This window comes from Cibotium barometz, chromosome 32, assembly GCF_041138505.1.
Source record: "Cibotium barometz isolate CiBa-2024 chromosome 32, ASM4113850v1, whole genome shotgun sequence".
Classification (NCBI taxonomy): Eukaryota; Viridiplantae; Streptophyta; class Polypodiopsida; order Cyatheales; family Cibotiaceae; genus Cibotium; species Cibotium barometz.
The window spans coordinates 34,988,447-34,999,202 of NC_141077.1; the positions used below are offsets into that span (position 1 = coordinate 34,988,447).

At 43.2% G+C, this 10,756-nt stretch overlaps 1 pseudogene; it reads left to right on the plus strand.

Annotated features, from left to right (window-relative positions):
- The first annotated feature begins 3,110 nt into the window (after positions 1-3,110).
- On the plus strand, positions 3,111-6,140 carry LOC147620133 (aureusidin synthase pseudogene; annotated as a pseudogene).
- Positions 6,141-10,756: the final 4,616 nt, after the last annotated feature.

Consider the following 10,756-nt stretch of genomic DNA (forward strand, 5'->3'; position numbering starts at 1 on the left):
TGGTGAGTTTTTGGTACAGTGGATGAGGGACCAAGGAAGCGGCCTATGAGTGAAGCGCTAGGTGACTTGCGAAGGATCCTAGAGGGTGCTGACCATACGGTGCTCGGGCTCTGGGTCGTCAAAGATACCCACACGTGCGTCATGGAAGATATTGGAACAATGAGTAAGAGTTGTTTTCTGAAACCGGGCATGGATCTGGTTGATTGACCTTGCTGGTCCTCAACGGATGAGTCCATGGCTCTTTTATATGGATCTGTTGATTGATCTTGTTGATCTTCAACAGAGATTCCATCTTGATTTTTATAAGTGAATATATTGTCGGGTACTATGAGCTAGGGACTATCGAAAAGGCCCCTGAGTGAGCAGGTGGTGAGCGTTCTGGTTGCCAATGATGCCATAGATACTCCGATGAAGGAATTATTGGAAATTAAGATTCAACTGGATACTTTGAAAGATTATGATCGGTGACACTATGGTTTAATTAAATGATTGCTTTAAAGATAGTTGAATGTGGGAAAAAGGCAATTTCATATTGGGTGTGCAAGTGGTGTGACTGGCATTAAATTTGCTTCAAATTCCAGCTAGGGGGCTTGGGAACTCTTTTCCCTGGTACCCGGGACAAAACCTAACCAAACTCTTAATTGGATCCCATCACTACAGTGGTTGGGCGGTTGGCTAACACATGGGATTGGATGGTGTTAGGCTGGACTGATGGATCCCTAAATCGAGCTCAATTTTTGTATAGTACGATAGATGAAGTAAATCCCAGACAAAAAATGTTCTATGGAAAAGAATCAACGGCTGTGCCTCTTGATGAGAAAAAAAGCGTTGGTCTCTATGATCCAAGTGCAATCTGTCCCCCCTTGATCTGACTATGGAACTTACGAGTTCGGCCAGATCAGTTCAGTTAGTTAAGGCTTTTGATTACGTTAAAGAAAAGTTATCCTGGTGGAATCGCCCGTGCTTTCTGGGCAAGGGAAGTTTTTCCGGGTTCGGTTTTGGAAGAACCGATGGTTTAGTCTCTTGTCTGGATATCCGTGGGCGAGGCCCCGAGTGTGGGACCTAATCCATGCAAGAAGTGCTACTTCCGCTACTAGCACCCCAGAATTTGTTGCGTAGTGGGGTCAGGGATCTTACAGCTGGTATCAAAGCAATTTGACTAATGAGGATCAACCAAAAAGCCAAAAATGTCAAAAAAATTTATGAAGTAGCAGTATAAGATCAGAATTGTGCGATGAAATTCATACAAATTGTTATTTGAACTGAAATTCATAAATTAGTAATTGGGTCTTCAAATGGAAGTACCACAATTGCATGGAATCCTTGACTTGCTTGAGGCCTAGACATGATGGTCTTTACCTTATAGTTCCAAGGACCGTGACTACCCGTATATACCGAGAGTATGACTGCAGGTCTTTACTGGCAGTATATACAAGTAAATCTAAGACTTGAAATTATAAGTATTAATGCTATCCAGATGATGAATTCGAATGTGGTTGATATGATTTGGTTGTGAGTTGATGAGTTGATTTGGATTCTGATTGAAAAATGATGATTCCTAAAATTTAGTTGAAATGTAATAAGCTGAGCAAAACCACAATGAGAATGAATGGGATGAGTCCCTGTGATGATGTTCATAACTGGAATGACGTTAATGACTTCAGCAAATCACTATGAGATTAGTGGATTGTACTACTGTTAACTTTTGATCAGTGGATCAAGTTAAGGGATTATAAATTAAAAATCTAAAAAATTGAAATCCCCATGGAGGACTATTCAGATGGAAAAATTCAGTCTGATGGACCATTATTGTGTTAAAGATACGAATGAGATATTCTGAATGAATTGTTATCTGATAATGCGTTCTATATGAGTATCTTTACCCCATGATTATGTGGGGAGCCGACCTATTTAAAGAACCCCAGAATTAGTTAAATCAAAAATAGGATTGAATCATAAATAAAGAAACTTAACAAGAATTTTCGTATTGATAGGAACATGGATCGAGGTCGTCGTGGTAGAAATGTTAACCCCCAACTGGATGAAGAAGAGCTCGACCTGGATGTTCGTAAAACTCTTCATAGTTTGCAGCCTGGTCCCTTCAAGGGTGAAGGGGAACAGTTAGGTGAAGTTGTAGAAAAGTGGATTGAGGCTATGCAGGAATACTTTGATATAACTGGCTACAATGAGAGAAGCAAGATGGCTCTTGCCAAGTTATTGTGGAAACGGCTAGGGTTGCGTGGAGGAATCATGTGAAACAAACCGTCTCGACCAAAATACCCAAACCTGGACTGATCTCAAAATTTACCTAAGGACGAGGTTCTGTCCTCCTGACTTTTTAGAAATAAAGATGAACGAATTCTTAGAATTAACCCAGGTGAGTAGAACTATTGAAGCATATCACCGCCCTCCTCCTCAAATACTCGCCTCTGCTGGATGAAGAACAGCTGATGGCCAGGTTCATTCGGGGATTGAACGAACCTTTGAATATCCTGGTGAAGAATGCCAAGCCAGTCTCCATGGCCGAAGCAGTTCGGATGGCGAAGGATTTCGCCAAAGCCTTTGATGTCAAAGTCCCGCCAAAGCTAGCACCATCACCTTTCAAAAGATTTTTATTCCCAGAAGATGATTCCAACCTTCCTCCGCCTAAGAGATATCAGGGTCAAACCCAGGATATGGGAAGTTCCAGAATGGAAGAAATGTCCTTTTCCCGAAACTCAATCCCCTGGATTTCAACTTCAGAAGTTCCACCCTTGAACAAGAGAGTGAAATGCTATAATTGTCAAGGATTTGGACATCGTAGTATGGATTGCCCAACTCCTTTTGGATCAAGGTTTTCAGTGCAGGGAAATCAGGGATCAAGATTCCAGACTCCAGCTCCTTCCTTCCAGAGTAATCAGGATTCTACCCGCCAAAATCAAGGAAATCCCAGAGGTAGACCCTCTATCCAACCTGCAGTTTCAATCCAAAGTAATGCAAGACCTCCACCTCAGAATAGGGGAAGTCAAAGAGAGTTATTCCCAAATCGTTGTGCATTGACCACGAATTATAATACCGAATTTTTTTGTCAGCTCGTAGACATTAGTTTGGAAGGAAACGAGCACTGGGCGATGGTGCAGCTTAAGTAGGAACTGTCAAATAATAGTATAAAATTTAAAAAAAGCTTTTTTGGTCTATTCTCGACCTAATTAATAATCTGTTTGTGAATGCAGGGCCGGCTCGGATCTGTCCAATGCAAGCGTGGTGAACGCTCCTCTCGGAGGAGCCCTGGAGATGAACGCCCACAGCGGCATCCATTTCTGGACAGGCGACCCCAACGCGGAGCTGCGTGGGGACATGGGTGTGTTCACAAATGCATCCCAGGACCCTATCTTCTACGCCCACCATGGCAACGTGGACAGGTTCTGGGAGGTTTGGAAGTCCATTCCGGGCGGGCGCCGGACAGACCCTAAAGACCCAGACTTCTTGGACGCAGAATTTCTCTTCTACGACGAGAACGCCAACCTAGTGAAGGTGAAAGCCAGGGACGCCCTCGATATCAACAAGCTTGGGATCAAATATAAGAAAGCGGAGAAAGGAGATGACCTCTGGCTCAATTTCTCACCCTTGCCTGCCTCCAATGGCAGCCAAGTCTCGTACGCAAAAGTAACACTGGAAGTGATTGAAGAAGAAGAAGAAGAAGATGAAAGAGATCATACTCCACCTGCGAGATGAGGATATCTTGCATTTTTAAAGTGGGGTAGAATGTAAGATTCCTCCCCAGCCTCTCAGGATGTCCAGTATCTTCCCTTGTCAAATCCCTCTTCAGAAATATAAAAGATCTTGTTTCTACCAATTTTGGCCTAGAGAGAGAAAATCTTCTAGAGAGTGATAATTCAATTTTTAAATATTTTTTGGATAGAAAAATATCTCTTCTTATTAAAATAAGTTTCCCCGAAACAGAAGTTCAAAAAGATTTTTAGAAGGTGCATTAGAAATTAAGTATTAATCTGTTTAAGAGGCCTTATCCCTGAGGGTCAAGATTTTTTCGAAATTTTAAATTAAGGTTTCTATGGACCAATAAGATCAATCCATGTGTGGGGAGGAGATAAATCCAATTTGTAAAAGAAAAATACCCAAAAATGAGTAAATGCTCACATAAGATGAAGAGTTGACTATGTACAAGGGTTATTAGTAAAAAACTATGAGTATTACTAAAAAAATGAGATATTTTGGGTATAATGATTCCATTTTGACACATGTGTAAGGAAGGAGAGTCCTTTCAAGGAGGCGCCTACTTCACATGCTTGAATGAGTTTTAAACTCAAAAATAATGTGATATTTTTATCTCTCCTCTCTTGGATTAAACCGAATCAAAAAAGAACCAAACTAGGTCCAAATCTAGTCCAAATTCAACCAAATTGAATCTAAAAAATTCTAGAAATCAGTTGGTCTTGGTTAGAGCCTCCCTCTCCTATAAATAGAACCTGAGTCCTTTGTAAAAAAATAGGAGAATTATACTATGCCAGAATTAAGCACCAAGAGCACGGTCTGACAAGGTTTCTGAAAATACCTTGTTCCTATTGGCTTTCATGTAGCCAATGCAGATTTCTCGTTGTATGTGAGACACAGTGATAGAGGGGTTGTGCTTGTTGTCATCTATGTAGATGACCTGATCATTACGGGGGACCATGATGCTGAGATCTTTGATATAAAGATCTTGCTTAGACAGAAGTTTGAGATGAAGGATCTGGGGGAGCTCAGATATTTCTTGGGCATTGAGGTGATTAGGTCACCACATGGTATTGGATTACTGCAGAGACATTATGGCTTGAACATGTTGTCCAAGTATGGTCCAAGTATGGTATGACAGGCTGTAAGCCTATCTCAGTGCCATTGGATCAGAATGGCAAGTTGAGTGCAGATTCAAGAGAGATTTTGGAGGATCCTACTATGTATAGGTGCATAGTAGGAAGCTTGATCTACATGACGATCACCAGGCTAGATTTGAGCTATCCTGTTGGGTTGGTGAGTCAGTTTATGCAAGTTCCTCGGAAGCCGCATCTAGATGCATTGAGACGCATACTGAGGTATGTGAGGTTTACTTTGCATTGTGGACTATTTTATGAAACTAGGACAGAGATATGTGTACATGGGTACACAGATGCTGATTGGGCTGGTAGTATCTCAGATAGAAGATCTACTAGTGGCTTCATGTTTTCTTTGGGGAGAGCTGCTGTGACTTGGAGCAGCAAGAAGCAGCCTATGGTTGCTCTATCTAGTACAGAGGCCGAGTACAGAGGTGCTGCTATGGCAACATGTGAGGTAGCTTGCTAGAGAAAGCTACTTGTGCAGATTTGGGTCTATCTCAGTGGATACACAAGTTGTCATTTTCTGTGACAACATTAGCAGTATACAGTGGCCAGGAACCCAATTTTTCATGCTCGCACGAAGCATATAGAGGTCCACTACCATTTTGTCAGAGAGAAGGTTTTGGTAGGAGACATTGACCTTGTTTATGTCAACACACGGGATCAGGTCGCTGACATCTTTACCAAAGCATTGGGTACAGAGAAGCTCCGCAGATTCAGGGCTTCGCTTGGTGTACATGAGATGGAGTTGAGATCGAGGGGGAGTGTTGAGATATCGAGCTCATCTAGTGAGGCGGCGGACACTGATGACCCGCCTGGGGGATAGGCCCCACACTTGTACCATTGGCATGGTTGGTGAGGGGGGAATCCAAGCTATACCGAAACAGAAGGGAGACAGTCCATCTATATGCCATGTGCATGAAACCACTCGACTACCTCAGAGTACTATGCACGTGTCAGTAATGGCGGTGGCCGTGTCGCTAAGGAGGGCAGTCCAGCTCGTCTCATCTTTTCACTCAATGGAACCACATTTCTCAACACCCCCCTTGGTGTCATTTTCTTAGGCTACCGCAAGGTGGTCAGATGCAAGTTTTACAACATATTTTCACCCCCTCCCTCATTTTTAACTTGGCTGGGTAACTTAGAGGCTCTTTGTCTTGGTTACACTCTAGCTTAGAGGCTACTTTAGAGGTGGCCGGTTTGATTTTCACTCCCCCGGGGTGCTGCTTTGGTGGCTACTCTCAAACATACAAATTTGCCTACTCATTTGTTGGCTTTTACAACATATGATTTAGGTTAGGGTAGTGGTTAGTAGCTCAATGTTGCTTAGTGCTGCTTGCTAGCTTGAGATCTCCTTTCTTTTGTTTGATGAAGATCCCTTGTAGCTTCTTTCATGCTTCATGTCGATGTCTCCTTCTGCACTTTGCTGAATGCTTCTCGGCTCTTGGTCTTTTCTCTTTATCTTTTCTCTTGGCTCTTTGAGAGCTTCTTTGGTGTGGATGTCATTCTTCTTGTTTCCACTTGCTTGGTGCTTTGATGCTTTGTTCTTGATTTCCTTATGTGCCTTTGATGCATTTAGTGTGAGATTCCACTGCCCTCTCTGCACACCGGCGGATTCTCGATTGCTGGCAGCGGAAGCAGCTCCCTCTTACACGGGGCAGGGTTTCCCACTCGGGGCCTCGCCCTCGAATGTCTGGGCATGAGACTAAGTTGGTGGTCATTCCGAAAACCGAAACCGAGAAAATTTCCCATGCCCAAAAAACGGGGACGATTCCACCATTTTGAATTTCTTAACGAATTTTTCTAACGAGGTCAAGATACTGAACTAACCTTCATCTGAATAAACCAGATAGAAGGGAAACTATTACAGAAATAACTTGAAGGAATCAACGCTTTTTTCCTAATTGAATCAGGCAAGCACAGCCGTTGATCTATTCATTTGAGAAGTCTTCAGGTTATTATTTAACTATTCGAGTTCTAAGCATATTCCTATTGATCAATTTTATTATTAAAACTCTACTGATTCCAGCCTAACCCCATGGGTTAGCCACCGCCCAACCACTGGAATTGGTAGAACCAGACAAGTACTCACCCACCCATGATTGAATGCCTTTCTTAACTTTTGCTTTAGAATACAGATACGCACACACTCCTCTTTAAACTTTAATTTATAAAACAATCCATTGACAAACAATTATTGGTTACAGATGTTATAACTCAAAATTTCCATTCAATCCTTGTTTCTCACAAAACAGTATCACTCTGGACTCTCCGTTGAGACCAACAGGTCAGAACGAGATCCAGTAACAGATGACAATAATTTTCTCGTCATCATACATATATATATATATATATATCTTCCACGACATACGCATGGGTGTCCTAAGCACCGCGAGCCCGTGCATCACCTAGTCAGAACCCTCCAGGATCCTTCTTAGGTGTTGTGGCACTTCACTCAGGGACCGCTTTGTTGGCCCTCACCCATCGTACCGGAAGCACACCATTTTTTTGTTGAGATATCGAGCTTGTCTAGTGAGGTGGTGGCCACTGATGACCCGCCTGGGGGATAGGCCCCACACTTACACCACTGGCATGGTTGGTGAGATGTTGGGTGATATGCGGCCAGTGGGATGACAGGCTGTGTGATAGCCATTCTAGAGACTGGCATAGTTATAGCGCCAGTTCATTTAGTTGGGTTCACACTATAGAGAACCCGTGTATGTATTGGTTGAGTACCTTTCATATTATGTGTACTCTTATCTTGTATATGGTGTGTTGAGTGTTGAGTGAAGAAGAAGAAGATTTTCAGCCTCTCGCCTTGTGTGTTCTCTATTAGGGTTTTGTGAGTGTGTGTGTGTGCTTGCAAGAGCTCAAGCTCTCTTTCCCCTTGCATCTTTTCATGGTATCAGAGCCTGGTTCATGCTAAAGGCTGAGCTGCAAGCGAGAACCACAGGAAGCGGTACGAGGATAAGAGCTTCAACTACTCTTCCCTATTTGTCTTGGAGACTACACCCTTGTCGGGAGCTCTACGGGAGGCACCGGCAACGATCTTTGATTGAGGAGCTTTCTTCGCGGGAGTAAAGCTATAGGGCAACTTTCTAGGCCGAAAACGTGTTTTGGGCGCGTCTGGACCTCCGTTTTTCAGAAAGCAGGCGATTTTGAGCACTGCGGGTAAGTCATCGATTCTCTGCAGAACTCTGTTTTAAGAACTGCAGGAAGACAGATTGACTGTGCAGACACTGTGGGTGCTGCAAAGAGGTCTACAGTTGCCATTGGGTGTATGTATGCACATTGAGGTCACTGGTTGTGACATTTGAGAGTACTATAGTACCGCTGCAGAAATATAGCAGTTTGTGTAGGACAAACCAGAGTGCTGTTTCTGGTTAAATTGTGTGTTTGGCAAGATGTCAAATGATGGGATAACCCAGATTGTGGCTGAGAAGCTTGATAAGAATAACTTCCATGCTTGGAGGTTCAGGTTGACGAATTTCCTGATGGGAAAGGGCTATTGGGACTACATAGAAGGTGAGCATGAAGAGGCACCGGAGATACCGGACATAAATCCTACTGCTGCGGATGTGAAAGAGTTTAAAGACTGGAACCAAGGAGCCAAGAAAGTCATGTATTGGCTCTCCATTAGTATACAGGACACCATGATTGGGCACATTCAGGATGCCAAATCCCCCAAGGAGGCGTGGGACACCTTGGTAAAGCTTTATGAAACAAATACCAAGGCACGTAAGATACAGTTGAAGAATGAACTTCATATTGTGGAGAAAAAGAGCATGTCTGTGAATGACTATGCGTTGAAGATAAAGGGTATTGTGGAATCCCTTGCATCTATTGGTGTGTCAGTAGATGATGATGATAAGGTGGAGGTCTGTCTACGTGGTCTCGGGCCACAATACAAGGCGTTCAAGACGTCTATTCAGACTTGGGAAAACATTCCCAACTTTACAGATTTGGTGTCTATGCTGATTATCGAAGAGAAGAGCTTGGGTGAAGACCAACAGTCTTCACAAACAAAAATAGTTCAAAGCAACAGGCCTTCTACACGAGTTCAGGAAGAGGACGAGGTAGAGGAGGCCGTGGACGCAGTCAAGGAGGTGGCCGAACAGGTAATGAGAATTATGGACAGCAGCAGCAACAACAGTCCCAAAATCAACAACAACAACAACACGCAGGTGGAAGAGGCAAATTCCGAGGCAGGGGGAGTCAAAGAGGCCGTGGAAATTGGCAAAGGCAATATAATGATGCACGTGAATGCTATTATTGTGGTAAGCCTGGACATGTGCAGGCAGAATGTTATAAGAAGCAGGCTGACATGCAAAATGGGAAAGTGCAGCAAAACAACTATGCATCCTCAAGCAGAAATAATGAGGATAATGAAAGGTTGTTTGTTATGCAGCATGTCGTGAATGCCATGTCTGAAAATGTTGATGCAGCACAAAAAATAATGTATGGTATGTGGATTCAGGTGCTTCGAACCACATGACAAGTCATGGGGAGTGGTTCAAGGAGATGAAAAACCCGGAAAGACCAGGTTTTGTGGAAACAGGGGATGACACTGCTCATCCAATTGCCCATGTTGGAGATGTGCCATTGTCTATGTAGGATGGCAAAGTGAAGTACCTTGCAGATGTACATGTACCGAACATAACAAAGAATCTGGTTTCAGTTGGCCAGATGATTGAGCAGGGTTTGCGGGTTCGGTTTAACCCTGATGGTTGTAATGTTGAAGACTTTAAAGACAAGTGCAGGTTGGTTGCAAAAGGCAACAGAGTGGGCAGAATGTTTACGTTGAATGTAGACATGCCTGAAATGAGTGCTGCGATGTTTGCAAATGGTTCAGGAATTGTTGCAGACACAGACATATGGCATAAAAGGATTGGACATGTGAATGTGCAGAGATTGAAGTCTATGCAGACTAAAGGAATTGTGACAGGGCCGCCAAAATTTAAAGTGGAAGGTATGTAGAAAATATGTGAAGCATGCTAATTTGGGAAGCAAATAAAGCATGTGTTTCCACGTAACAGATATGTGAGCAGAAATGCACTAGATGTTGTGCATTCAGATGTATGGGGTCCTACGAAGACCATATCTATGGGAGGCTGCAGGTATTATGTGACTTTCATTGATGACCACACAAGGAAAGTGTGGGTATATTTCATGAAGGAGAAGAGTGAGGTGTTCACTCACTTTCAGAATTTCAGAGCTTTGGTTGAAAAGCAAACAGGGAAATATGTAAAGTGCCTAAGGTTAGATGGAGGGGGAGAGTACTTCTCCAATGAGTTCTCTGAATTTTGAAGAAGAATGGTATTCGGAGACAGTTTACATGCAGATACGCTCCACAGCAAAATGGAGTTTCTGAGCGGAAAAATAGGCACATTGCTGAGATTGCACGAGCATTGATGGAAGAGAAGAATATGCCGCATAGCTATTGGGCTGAGGCTGTTTCTACAGCAGTATACATCATGAACAGGACTCCAACTGTAGCCATACATGATGTAACTCCAGAGGAGAGGTTTACTGGCAAAAAACCAGATTTGTCTCATCTGAAAGTATTTGGATGCATTGCATATGTGCATGTGCTAGATGAGCTGAGAACTAAGCTGGATCCAAAAGCTGAAAAATGTGTGTTTATTGGATACTCCCTTGAGCAAAAGGGATACAGGTGTTATAACCCTGCTACACGTGAGTTGAGGGTAAGCAGGGATGTTGTCTTTGATGAGATGAGCAGCTGGTATGCTGCTAAAAAAGAAGCTGTTGTTGGGGCTGATGTGAGTGGAAGTGTGGTTGCACAGAATGCAGGTCAGCAATCACAGTCTTTGAGTGGACCAGGAGAGTCCTCATCTAGTGGGTCTGTTGATAGACCATGGAGTGGCAGGCTGCGTCATAATACCAGT